Genomic DNA, 13,785 nt, shown 5'->3' with positions numbered 1-13,785 from the left:
CTAATTTTGTTGTGTGTGATTTGTCTAGGTTAATGTAGACTAAATGTGTGTGATTGCAAAAGTCACATTACTTTATAAAGGATTTGTAAATTATATTTCAGGGATGTATTTTTCCATATTTGTCTAGTGCTATCTAATACAAGTGACACTAGGGAATTAGGCCACGAGGAAGAAGTTGGAATTTCAGTTAACAGTGTGTGTGTGTGTGTGTGTGTGTATGGGGGTGTAGCGATATGAGAGGCCCCCCCCAGAATGAAGTACGAAGTAGAGCAATAAAATGGTTATTATCGACCATGGCCACAATGTTACCCACTCGGGAGGCGGCAGTTCCAACAGTAAAATGTTCTCCTCCACTCGTTCAATCTCGGCGGCCGTAACACCACCACAAACTCAATTAGGAAGTCCCCGTCGAATCCTAAATGAAAAGTGAACGATCGAATAATTTGAAAATATGTCGGTGGTCGAATATAATTTATTTATGGTTATTTATGGTTTTTCCTTTCTTTTCAAAATCAATCAATATTCTTTTTTGGAGTGTTCGTTTAATTATTCATTCACAAATGTGTATAAACTTCCTTATAAACTTAGCACGTGAATAGGTCAGACAGATTCATTATAGTTGACCGATTTCACGAAGTAATTCTTGAAATCGAGCGGTTAATTCGAAGGGATAGATAAACAGAAAGAGCTCGGTAGATTTCAATATAAAATAGGTTAATGACTAACCTTAATTTAAACCTAACTAATAACAACCCTGATACAATTGTCCTACCGGACAGTTTATCTTAAAACTGGAGATATTCCCATATAAATAAGAGAACTAATAAACAATTTAAGATTAAAGAAAAGACAATGAAACGGTGAATACTGTGTATTCTTTTAGAAGGATTTGCGTCGAACCATAATGTCTGTCCGACCAATCACTTCTTGAGAACAGAAAGATGTACATCTATCAAGTCCTTGTCCTTCATCGACTTGAGTCTTCTTCTTTTAACACGCCTTGCAAAGCTCTTTCTATGATGTATGACGATGTATTCCTGACACTGAACAAGATAGACCTCTCAAAAGTGGCCCAATTTGGCGCAGCTTCCTTTTTTTTAGCTCCAATGTAAGTTTACAAAATATTTTTTTCTGAAAAAAGTATATATTTTGGGTTTTTTTTAAAAAAATGAATTCTCGTTTTCGTGGGCAGCAACAAAACTTTACTTTTTTTTATAGCTGTTCTCAGTGAAGGGGGCACCCCTGAAAATTTAGAATTTAATTTTAGCATTTTTAGTTGTCGTTGTGTTCAACTAATTTTTTTTTTTTTTTTTTTTTTATCAATATTCTTTGGTTACTTCTAGATCTTCTTTTCTTTCGTCCCGACTAATTTATATCTTATTTTAGTAGAAGCTTAAATTACGAAGGCAGTGCAGGTGCAGGTTATAACCTACTCGTACCACGGTAACCTTATGTGCACGCTATCTTCAAGCTTATCTATTCCGTTTAATTTCCTTCCTTTTAATCTATGATCAGCTGTAATTAATTAACAAATCGTTATTACAATTTTCTAGTATTTCTCAAATTATCAATTTCCATTCAAAGGAAATTGAAGGTAATATTTATTTGATTTTATCCATCGTAATGAGCGTTTTTTTTTTTTGCATTCCTGATCGTTTTCGGATTTTCATCAGTTATGAGAGGTAGTTTTACGGATCAATCAATAGGATTATCCAGCACTGCGGATTCTGACCACATTTTCAACCTATTTTTTTCTTCTTGAAGTAAAGTTTCCACATATTTGTGGTATCTGAAAGTTTCTCACAAGAAAACTCAGCGTGCTGTAACGCTATAACCAATCATGCGTCATGATTTTTGCAGTAAACTTAGAACACTGTTAACTGTAGGTGGTTTTGTCCACTTTCTACCTTTTCATACCATTTTTCGTAGCTATGTTTTTTCCAACTACATGTGAAACTACAGTTCATTCACAGAAAACTGTTCTACATCAAATTTCTGTTATCATTCAAGATCAATTAAATTTTACTATTTATAGACTTCTTTGTCTTACAGATCAGCAAATAGTTTGCCTTTATTGAAGTCAGCTGCTCGAACGGATTCTCTCCAAGTGTTGTGTGCGGCCAGCCAGTTATCTAAGAAGAATTGCAAAACCCACGTGAGTGAGTCTTTTCTTTTTAATCTATATTATTCAGTCTTGACATCTCTTTCATCTCTTCACCAATATATTTTCTCTGGGAACAATGACATTGTACATGTGCTATTTTTTTTTTTTTTTTTTTTTTTTTTTTTGGCGCATCAACAACTGAGGTTATTAGCGCCCGGAGCTTTTTCCAGTGCACTGCCGGCCTCCGGACAGTGTTCTCTCGTTACAGACAACACTGTCCATCATCGAACAATGAGCTGTAAGAAGCTCCTAGGAAGAGAAAATCTAAGGGTCAGCTGCTGGATTCGAACCCGGGACCTCCGCGTGGGAGTCCAGTGTGCTAACCTCATAGCTAATCCCTTCCCTTACATTTGCTATTATTCTCAACTTCATTAAACGTCATCGTTGGATATCCTAACCACCATCTCCTAGATATTCCATCCTTGTACGAAAGAGAGAGAAAAGTTAATTTAATTATCAGTGTCGGCTATTTCATATCATATGGCTATAAAATGGCAAGATATGCCTAGTTTACAGTTTTTAATAAATTTTTACACTCTTGTTCTAAAAGGGTATGGGGGAAACATAAATTTAACATGCTGTGGCCAGCAAAGAGGAAGTGGGTTGTAAAAGAATGTGGTATAATACTGGCAGGTATTACGAATTCAATTAAAACCCATTTAACCCAGATTTACAAAACCGTGGAAAGGTTTTAATTAATTTTTTGTTATTTTTTCTGAGATTATGAAAGTATGGCATGATGAATCATTGGTTTCTCTCTGATGGTTTATTAATTAATTTCCCCCCACCAAAAAAATTCAAATGCTTTAAATTTGGTAATAGTAGAAGGCGCCACGTTAGCCGAGCGGTTAGAGGCGAGACTAGTAAAGCTAATATGTATTGTGGTACTGGGTTCGATTCCCGGTCTTAGGGCTTGGATTTTATTTGATGGTTAATAAAAGAAATTTACACTAAAGTATGTTAGGCGGTTATAGGCTAGACCCGCAATGATAAGATGTATTGTTGGTTTAGTAGGTTCGATTCCCGGTCTTAGACGTTGGATTTTATTTAATGGTTAATTAATAAAATTTACAGTAAAGTATGTTTGCTAGTCGCCTCCGTCCGCGACACCTAATTGTAGTTGGACGTTAGGCCCCGCCTGAAAAAATAGGCGATATGTCGTCGAAAAAAATATAGACTTATAAGCGAAAATGTGCTCCATAATATAAAGAAAATTTGGGAATTTTATTTTTTCCAGAAAAAGAGGAAAACATTTTCCAAAGTTGGGTGTTTGTCAACATTACGCTTTTTCGTGCAGTTTTAGACCATCAATCCTTTATTTATATTGAAAATATCAACCATAAATTATAGCATTTGAATATATTGGTTTAATATTAGATATTAGATAAATTCAATGAATATTATTTGTACAGATGGCAACCAATTAAAGATGTGCTTAATATATAACTTTCAATCATAATATGTATACATATTTTTCTCTAAGTGTTAATAAGGACTGTCAAATAAAAACATCTATAACTGTCTAATATCAAACTGTAAATCAGTGTCAAGCACAAATTAGAAGGCATACTTGGGGTAGAGTCTAGCAAAGATGAGGTCACATCATCAAAGCTGTAACACTTGTCAGTGTCTTAATATATAAATTTAAAGTGATGTCCATTGAATTCATTTTTATATCTTAATTTTACCAAATTGATATGAAAGCTTTTTTTTATTTATTAGATTAATTTTTAGAATATGAAATGAATTAAATTTTAATAAATTAATAAAGACGAGAGATATCAAAATTGTTTAGGAGGTATGGTTGGATTTTAAATACTTTTATAGTAGAAATTAAACTTCTTTGGCTTTTTGACATTGGCTTTCGCCATACAGCCAGTGTAGTCTAGGTGCTTATCACTAGAATATCACTCACTCTCCATTCTTACTTATAAATACATTCGCTTCACTCATTCATTCCTCTACTATACAGGGTGTATACGGAGGAGTAGTCGAAACTTCAGTAGGCGATTCAGCAGCTCAAATGCTACAAAAAATATTCTCTTCACTTTGGCCCGATTCTCAATAGTGTCAAAGATATTTGCTTCTTTAACTTTTCCGTCGATATTCGCATTTTCCACCATAAAACTTGCCGTAACTTTTCTATCCTTTATCCTACAACAAATCTGCTTATTCCAAACGAAAGAGGATTAAATTTCCTATAAATTTTCTCAATACCGAGCCTCAAAACGTTTCTTATAACTATTAAGAATCGGGCCGTAATGAATAGAATATTATTTGGTGCATTTGATCTGCTGAATCACCTCCCGAAGTTTCGACCACTCCTCCGTATACACCCTGTATACAACTATTTACGTACAAACTTACAACTAATGGATGGATCAGTACTCTATATTCCTGCCATCCTTATAGCTTAACCTAAATTAAAATCACCGTAATCTTTCTCTAATCATTTTCTTGCATTCATTCTAATCGGCTATAACTTTTAAATACATTCATATTTCATTGTTAGCTCTGCTATAGACTAAAGCACATAGATGAGGGTGGAGAATATTAAGTCTTCGTAGCGAAATGGTGCATCTAAATACCCCTGTATAAGTCGCCAAACATTCGTTTCCTTTTGTACTACATAACGTGGACATATCATTATTATATGTTTGAAATCCTCTTCCTCATTGCAATCTACGCAAAGAGGAGAGAGGACCTTTTGTTGATCCTGTGAAGAAACGATCCACACACCGCGTGGTTCGCTCTCAGCCTGCTTATTGTCGTAACAACCCATTAAACTTCTTCTGGGGATGTGAGTTACTTTGAGAGATTTTTAGGATTTGTTGGAGGGTATATAAGTTGAGAATTAAAGTAATTTAATGCATTAATGAGATATCTGAAGCTCTTGTCAAGAATATCGAGTACTGAAGTCGGATTCAAGAATCGTTAGTTTAGAGAAATAATTTGAGAATGAAAATAATTTGTCTGAATGAGAGATGAATGAGATTTAGTTAAAATTCGTAGATTTACGTAGCTTTAGTTATGATGCTGATGAGTACCGGACGGAAGTCAGGTTCAGGCTTAGCCTTAGTTGGGCTAAACTTTTTGTTAGACCCAAGATTTCCACCCAAACAATAGTTTTACTATTTTCCAAATAATCGTAAAAGTTTTGTATTTCCTTGAAAGTCTACTTCACTACTGCTCTAAGAGGAAAAATGTACAATAAAGGCCAGAGAAAGAGAAGAAACTAGTTCAGCACTGCAACATCTTAAAGGTTGTTGCGCTAGAAGCGTTAAGTTATGAGAACAAGGATCGTCTGGTAGCCCAAACATAAAGAGAAAAAGATAAAACAGGACAAGCCACTAGCAAAAAAATATAAAATGGCGCCTACTAAATTCGAGAAGTATATTTTTGCTTTTTTTTTTTTATACAAGTCTAAACAGTAACTGTCTAAAGTTGCTTTAAAATGCAAATTAATGTTATATCCCTTTTTTATATATTGCAATCTACACTCCACCAGTTCTATGGAGAATCAATACGTGAAGATTTTTTTTTTTTTTTCTAGAGAAGTGAAATTTAATATTTCCTTTCCTTTTTTATGGTTTCTGCAAGATTTATATACTTCTGTCAAACATTAAAATTTAAGGAAGTCAGAAAATATCGAAGTTCCTGTTTGTGACGTAGAAAGGAGCGTCAACTATCTATCGAAATGGTTTTGATTGAAATGCTTGTTTAGTTCGTATGTTTTGTTGGGATTTTCTTAATTCTAAATTTCGAATTTTCAGTAATTCTGAATTTAATACATTAATGTATTTTTAGAAATAAAGAAAAGATTTTAGAAAAGTTTTTCCATATGTTATAGTGTGAGTTATCTTCATTACATTTTAACTCGCAGCCATTCGGGAGGAAACGGGGTTGAGAAATACTTCCGAGTAAAATTTGGCAAAAAATACTTCGAGTAAAAAACTCTTAATAGAAACCTATTTGAAGAAGATATGAAGGAAAGAAAAGGTGGCAACAGAAGGACGACAGTTGAGTCTGTATCTTGCCCGTGATCCCCGATGGTCAACCACAGCAGAGCTCGCGCCGCGCGGCCTACACCCACTATTACATTATGTATCAGCCGGCGGCACACCATCACACAGATAGTAAACAGCCCATTCTCTGTCGTCGGACACGGGCTTGTACTCCAACGTCGTCTTCTTAATCAAGATGTATGTATGTTTCTACTTGGGTGAGACAGACCTCACACAATGTTCAAGTGGAATTAGGTCAATAAGAAGTGACCATCTGGAAGTATTTTGCTTCAAGTGGAGCTCCGATTATAATTTAAGAACATGATGGAAACATGAGATGTGGTGGAATTATAGTTCTATACTGGACACAGCCTGCTCGATGTTTAATTAGGTTATTGCCAGATCACAAACTTAATAGTCGCACTGTGCTATAATTATTGTTTATAAGTTGATGTGTGCTGTAAGCACTGTACTGATTTGCTTACCCAATTCCTTCGAAAAGCACTTCGGTATAAGTTCATTGCCTATGACCAGGGTGGTCATGACAGAAAGAAGGATCTTGAATTGATGACGAGGAAATTTTAAATTATTTTTGCACGCTGGTGTTCGAAGGTCAACCACAAAAAAAAATAATGAAATAAAATTCAACGACTAAAGCAAGAACTGAATAGGAGGCAGTTACAGCAAGATGGGTACATAGATTGAACAGCGACTGGTCTTTGGACTCGACTTCTGAAGAGATAGCAGGAAGATCTAAGAAAAGACCAAGGAGAAGGCAAGGAGAATTTGCATTTTTTAGGAATTAAAACTATTTCCTCTAGGGGTAAAGAAGTTGTTTCGATCGGTTCCTACTCTCGCTTTTGTTGCCAAGCTCTAGGACTTAGAAGTCCTCTAAAAACAATCGACTTCTTCTACAACTTAGAAGTATCTCTTGAAGATAATGGTTATGTATTCAGAAACACGAGATTTAAGTCCGAAAATAATGCAAACAAAAGAAGTAAGAAGTAATAAAAACGATGAAAGAGAAAACGATGAAAAAAAAGATATCGAAGAAGATGGGAAAAAGTGGATATCAGCCAAAGACTGGAGGCATTGGAGACGGACACGAATGGTAGCTTCAGATTTACATCAGGTTTGAGGACGACCACGTACAGGGGACAAGCCACTATTTCGGACTCTGGCTTCTTTTTTGTTCAGCTAATTACTCGTTTAATGGGTTGTTACGACAATAAGCAGGCTGAGAGCGAACCACGCGGTGGTGGATCGTTTCTTCACAGGATCAACAAAAGGTCCTCTCTCCTCTTTGCGTAGATTGCAATGAGGAAGAGGATTTCAAACATATAATAATGATATGTCCACGTTATGTAGTACAAAAGGAAACGAATGTTTGGCGACTTATACAGGGGTATTTAGATGCACCATTTCGCTACGAAGACTTAATATTCTCCACCCTCATCTATGTGCTTTAGTCTATAGCAGAGCTAACAATGAAATATGAATGTATTTAAAAGTTATAGCCGATTAGAATGAATGCAAGAAAATGATTAGAGAAAGATACGGTGATTTTAATTTAGGTTAAGCTATAAGGATGGCAGGAATATAGAGTACTGATCCATCCATTAGTTGTAAGTTTGTACGTAAATAGTTGTATACAGGGTGTATACGGAGGAGTGGTCGAAACTTCGGGAGGTGATTCAGCAGATCAAATGCAACAAAAAATATTCTATTCACTACGGTCCGATTCTTAATAGTTATAAGAAACGTTTTGAGGCTCGGTATTGAGAAAATTATATTCGTCATCTCAACGTTCACGCTACCTGCAGCATGAGCGCAACTGCTTGGGTTCAGCAAACCCATAGAAAACTCTATATAAACCCACTTACTGACCTGTATTCTGTAGTTTCTTCAAAAAAACTAGATTAATCTACTTCTTATAATGGTCAATGAAAATCCAAAAATAGTCAGGAATGCAATAAACACGATGCATTGCATTAACTTTCATTTTTGAACCATTAAATGGAACTATAAATTTATCCACACAGGATGTAAAATTGGTCAATATAGAACGATTAATTATATTAAAAGACAATGTGGAAAAAGAAAGAGGTAATATAAAGCATCGACAGATTGACATAAAGTGAGACAGACTGATAAACTTGTGATAATATGATAATGATGAGAGTGCGAGAGATCTGTTCCAGACAGAACTTCATACATTATCGTTATATCAACATTTCTGCCCTTCTATTATTATATTTACTGATATTAACATGGTGACTTGTACTAATATTGTAATTAATTAATGTGGGTGACGTCTCGAAACAAGTTCCTTTTTCTTGATAGGTGAAACACTTTCGATATCTCAGTGATGCTCTTTTGACAAACAAAACTCATTAATAAGACAAGTACTTTGGCTATCCAACCAGGTAGACAAGAACTTTATTTACCCCCAAGAAGTAGAGTACGCCTAAACAGAGACCATTTTATAAAAATCTTTTCTTTTTTTTTCGTACTTTAGGGCCCTCAAAGCAAGGCAGGTGAAAAATGGATTCTGTGAAAGCCAGATCCAGGCTGCCGGAATCCGCTACCTTTGACAAACTTGATAAGAAGAACAAGAATACCACAATACGGCCATGCCTTCATTCCGGAATAAGTAGTTTTAGTAGAAGAACCAAGAACAAAGACCATCTAATAGAAAACACTCATCTGGCAAAAAAAAAAAGAGACCGAAGTGGACAGAAAGAGACCTAGAAGAAATACTGGAATAACTTAAGACAAAAGAGTAAGAGAAGCTTTTCCTCAGCCAGGAATTGAATAGGAAAGGAGGAGTAAATTGATTTAGAATAAGATAGTTTGGTTCTTGTGTCTGCGAGTCAAGATATTAGGGGTGATGATGGCGATGATTAGCTAAGAGTAACAGAGAGTAAATTTTACTCAGAGATTTTTGTTTAAGCATTTTATATGCCATGCTTAAGAGAGAGGTCAATCGATTACTTATATATATCTGGACGAAGGTTATTTAGCAACAAAATAGGAGCTTCTTTGGGAAACCAAAACTATCTGGTCTGCAAAGTTCAAAAGTGATGAAAAAGAGAATTGATAAGCTTTAGTTTAATGAATCTGGGTTGAAGTATAGATAAAAGATAAAGATGTAGACCAATGAAAGAAGGATGCTTACATGGTCGTAAGACACGCTGTAAAGTAACAGAGATCTCGTACGGATCTGAAAATTCTAATTCTTAACTCTATGGGATGCTGCAAATTAAACAGCAGTCTTTGGAAAGTGTAGCTACTAGCAGTGTCAGAACTTAATATTTTCCGGAGAACCCAATTTCGAAACTTGATATGACCGGCTATCTAGTCTTAACACTAGTAAGAAGAAGTGAGAATTGAATATTACGTAAAATAATCCAAAACAGTATTTCGTTTCATCTTATTCATTGGCATTCATTCAGGAGAGAATTGTCTCTCAACTGGGGGAAAACCCAATCTACCTTAGTTAAGCTCTTTGGATTGGAAAGACGCTTCCACTAATGGTAAGATGAAAGTTTGCAGTCGGGAACTTGTTAAGCCTTTCTCGCATAGCCTAGTTGGAAGTCGCAAGTAAGTTTGAGTACAAAGAAAATTTCTTCTTTCTCAAGAACGATATCAGAAAGGATTTCAGAAAGTGTGTGATGCGTATATAAGTTCAGATAGAAAATAATTTTCATAGATTTCCTTTCAATTAGGCTAATTACCTGTTTAGTTTTTTGTGTGGAGTAATTAAAAAATTTGGAGTTCTTTTTAATGCGTCTTGATATTAATTTGTCAAGGAGCTTGGAGCCTTTAAGGTGAACTGCCACTTCTGCCTCTCTTGTTACTGAAGACAATGCTACAATGAACCAGAAGCTTTTACCGTTTAAAGATTGAACTTCTAACAGCTCCTTAGTTCAGAAAATCTAAAGGCATCACGCCTGAGCTAGTACCTGGAAGCTCCTCGAAGCTAAGTCTAGTGAATATCCACTGGGATGACCTCAATTTATTCTATGTCCAAGCTACACAGTCAGTGTTAATTACAGAAGAAAATGGGTAGGAATTAATAGCAGTCAGTGCGATGTAGGTGGATTAGCCGGAGTTTCCAGGGTTCAAATCTCATTCTAGGAACCACGTCAGTTCACTGTCTGGTGATGGTTGGCTACAGTAAGAGGATACTATTGATCGGAAGTCGACGGGACGCTGGGTAAAGTATCGGGGCGCCAACTAGCTTAGATATTGATGAGCCCCATCCCCCAAAAATCAATATATTACTTGCTCATTGATGCTTTAAATACCTTAATAATGTTGCACAAGAATTTCCGTTTGTTACAAGTACTGTATCATGAATTCACTGTTCTACTCGTAAATTGTCAAAGGAAAAACTAAAAGGTTTTTCAAATTCTCCATACTGACACTAAATACCTAATGCAGACAGCAAGTCGACTATAATGAGCAATAAAAACTATAAAACTACCCTACTCACAGTCATTCTAAGTTCAAACAATAACTTATAGCAGATTTTGTACTTCGTGGCACGATGTTTTTGTATCCCTAACACAGGTTAGGTGAAAGAATTCGGACTTCTACCTTAACATGAATTGAAATTCAATGAAGTTCATCAGACAAGTTTAGATTTCTAGGTTTAGATACAGGAAAGGTGGTTTAAGTCGCAGAGAAATCATCACTGCTAAAGAAAGATAACCAGAAATAAGAAAAACACAAAACATAAAGTCTCCTGTTTGGCAGGAGAAGAGACAAGGATAACGTCAGGCAGGTTCCTGTTCTGTACGCATATTTATTCTGATAAAAGACGCTACTGGTTGACCACAATCCTTATTCTTCCTTGAACCCAATCCAGATTATCATGGAGGATACAAAAAAAAAAAAGGAAAAGAAATTTCTCCCAGAAAGAGAGAATCTAAGAAGCCTATCTCTCAGTTTGTTGTATCCTTATAAGAGATACAAAGCTGTCCTGTCCCAAGAAACGGTGTTATCAGCATCTCCAGTTTAACTTAGCAACCATGCAAAGTTCCCACTCAGTCTAACAATGTAAACCAACTATTGACTACGCCTTGTCATGCATATTTTTGCATACAGGATCAACTTGATGAGTGCAAGTATTAGTTCTAGATGTGGGGCACATTACACACTATGATAATACACTAACGTTATACAAAATATTCTTACGGCCACACCCTACTAAATCTCCTCTATAATCTATGCACACATGATAGTAGGGGGGGGAATCCCCGGTCCCAGTTGGGCGAATATACAAAAAACCGGTCTTAGGAGCCGCTCAAGAAAGAACTGCACCTTAAACGGACAAGCACTTACATGCACTTTAGCTATAGAAGTGAATTGCACTATTAATCAAGCAGCAGTACAATGCCATTCAAAGCACTTAGAAAAGAAAACAATTAATCTTAATTAAGTCCTTCAATTAAACATCTTAAACAAACCACATTACATACAGCCCTAACTTAGCACAAGTATTAGAAGCGTATTTAAAGGAGAAGACTTTTAAAACGAAGTACATCAAAATAGACAAAAACCTGACAAAGATAGGGTGAACAATAAGTTCGTGCCAAGAACAGACTACGGTATTACGCCAAGGAGAGTAAACAGCCATTCGGATGAATGTACGCCATTGTGGATTGAGAAAAAAAAAAACGCGTAACGTTCGTCACGGAAAAAGAGGAAACGGAACAACTTTGTGGCTACACCTGCGTGAAAGGTCGATTTGCCTTCTGAATGTTTAGCCCCTTCGGAAAAGAAAACCCCCTCATATCCTGAAACTTAGCCCATCACTAGATTACCAAGTCTAATTAAACAGACAAAACTGAAGGAAATGCTCTATAAATCATGGGTACCACAATAGTCCGACCCTCTTTCGGCTGCGGTCTTTGACCAATCTCCACAGAATTTAATCTAATTACGTATATCCCTTATTGTGTTGTTCCGCACCCTTCAATGCAGAAAACAACTAAATTTGTACTAAAAATAAGAAGTAAGAAAAATATTTTAGCAGGATTTTTTTTTAGACACAATCAATATTTAAAACAGTATACGTTCAATTATTTGCGAATTCTATTTCGAACACATTCTATTAAAATGTCCAATCTAGCGGAAAGTTTAATAAAATAGAAATCATAAAGGCTGTAGAATAATTCACAGTGCGGAAGTTCTGACAAATTACTTTTCACTCTAGAATCTAGATACGAGCTAGAAATGGTAAATATTTGTTTTTAGTTCATTGAGATTGCTCATTCAATTTATATTGTTAAATTGCATCTGGAAGGAATAATAAAAAAGAAATGAGCGAATAAGAGAATTCGAAGATACTGATGAATGAATATATAGTTTTCGTGACCGCAAATTGTTAAACTTAGGATGGAAGATTTGCGAGGAATCGGTCAAATACGAGGGTCGTTTGAAAAGTCCGTGCAAAGTCAGAGAGATAGCACTACTGGCGCGTATCGAGGTTATATTTAGTTAGTAGCATCTCTTGGAAGAACACACACTAAGTTTCAGCCAGATCGGTCTATTTCTTTGTGTTTGGCATTCATTTGAATCGAGGAAGTCGAGTGATTTTCAAAAAATGGACGAAAAAGAATTTCGTGTGTTGATTAAACACTACTTTATGAAAGGCAAAACGCCTCAGGAGACTAAAGAGAAGCTTGATAAACATTATGGTGACTCTGCACCTTCGATTAGAACAGTTTATAAAGTGGTTTCAAAATTTTCGGAGTGGCCATATGGGCAAAAAGTGACGCTGAACGTTCTGGACGCCCTGTTGAGGTTACTACTCCAGTAATCATTGATAAAATCCATGATGATATGGTGATGGATGACAGAAGAGTGGAAGGTGCGTGAGATTGCTAGTGCTGTGGGCCATCTCGAATGAACGGGTACATAATATTTTGCATCAACATTTGGGACATGACAAAGCTATCCGCAAGATGGGTGCCGCGATTGCTCACGCTTGACCAAAAACGAAATCGTGTGAAGTGTTGCAAGGACGGTTTCTGTAACTCAACCAACCCGCAGAGCCACGCCCTGAAGAGGACAATATATATTTGTCGAAACGTTGGCAAAAAGACGAGTTGTTTTATTTGACCGATTCCTCGCAAATCCTAAGTTTATACTGATGAATGATTAAGTGTAGTGGTTTCGTAAATATTTTGACTATAGTCATTTTGACTATAGCGGTATAGGAAGAGAAATATTCAACTGTGATGCAGCTCAATTGAAAAATAAATAAATAAGCTTGAAGTCATAATTTCAATACAAACTTTTATTTTTATGATGTCAATTTTTTTTTTTTTTTAATCTTTTATTGCAATTGCACCACTGCAACAGTTGTTGCAACAAGCAAATATGGTGAAAGAGAAAAGAAATAACAGGAAATCATGATCGGAGAAGGCACCCAGTGGTGCCACTCCAGTAACGTGCTCAGCTACACTGCTCTCACGATGAGAGAAGATCTCGAGGCCATCTTCTCTTCAATCTCCTTAGAGGATTACCTGGTAATGTGGAGGAAGATAGGTGTTCTATGAGAGGGTTAGGATGAGCTGCTGTAGAGGAGTGAAATTTGAGAAAACG

At 36.0% G+C, this 13,785-nt stretch overlaps 1 protein-coding gene and 1 long non-coding RNA gene across 3 annotated transcripts in view; one reads left to right on the top strand and one right to left on the bottom strand.

Moving 5' to 3' along the window:
• The window catches only part of LOC141456424 (cysteine-rich motor neuron 1 protein-like), a 515,843-nt gene that overhangs the window by 346,902 nt on the left and 155,156 nt on the right, over positions 1-13,785 (bottom strand). The gene's annotated exons all lie outside the window — the stretch shown is intronic.
• The window catches only part of LOC141456431 (uncharacterized), a 170,018-nt gene that overhangs the window by 99,549 nt on the left and 56,684 nt on the right, over positions 1-13,785 (top strand). The window contains exon 4 of one of the 2 annotated variants that reach the window (XR_012459759.1): positions 2,053-2,155. This is a non-coding gene — a long non-coding RNA (uncharacterized lncRNA). Of the gene's footprint in view, positions 1-2,052; positions 2,160-13,785 lie in introns of both variants that reach the window. The other variant, XR_012459760.1, reaches the window with a different exon arrangement.

Source organism: Rhodnius prolixus, unplaced genomic scaffold (genome assembly GCF_049639745.1).
Source record: "Rhodnius prolixus isolate KJV_2025 unplaced genomic scaffold, Rpr scaffold_4, whole genome shotgun sequence".
Lineage (NCBI taxonomy): Eukaryota > Metazoa > Arthropoda > Insecta > Hemiptera > Reduviidae > Rhodnius > Rhodnius prolixus.
The sequence above is the reverse complement of the archived record's forward strand: the minus strand, read 5'-3'. Positions and strand labels throughout refer to the sequence as shown.